We start from the raw sequence: 296 nt of genomic DNA on the forward strand, positions 1-296 counted from the left end.
ATCAGTATATAAAAAAAAAATTCTTTCACTAAAAACAGCATTCTTTCATTGACTTTTAAAATTTTTTTCTTTATTTATTTGCTGCATTTCTGACTGCACCGAGTCTTCCTTGCTTTGCGGGGGCTTTCTCTGGTTATGGAGGTGGGGGGCGCTACTCTTCACCATGGTGACCTCTCTTGCTGCAGAGCACAGGCTCTACAGTACAGGCTCAGTAGTTGTGGAGCCCCGGCTTAGTGACTTTGTGGCTTGTGGAATCTTTCCAGACCAGACATCACCCCCAGTGCCTGTTTCCACCT

The sequence above is a fragment of the Bison bison genome, unplaced genomic scaffold, assembly GCF_000754665.1.
Source record: "Bison bison bison isolate TAMUID 2011002044 unplaced genomic scaffold, Bison_UMD1.0 scf7180017861803, whole genome shotgun sequence".
In the NCBI taxonomy this organism is placed as follows: Eukaryota; Metazoa; Chordata; class Mammalia; order Artiodactyla; family Bovidae; genus Bison; species Bison bison.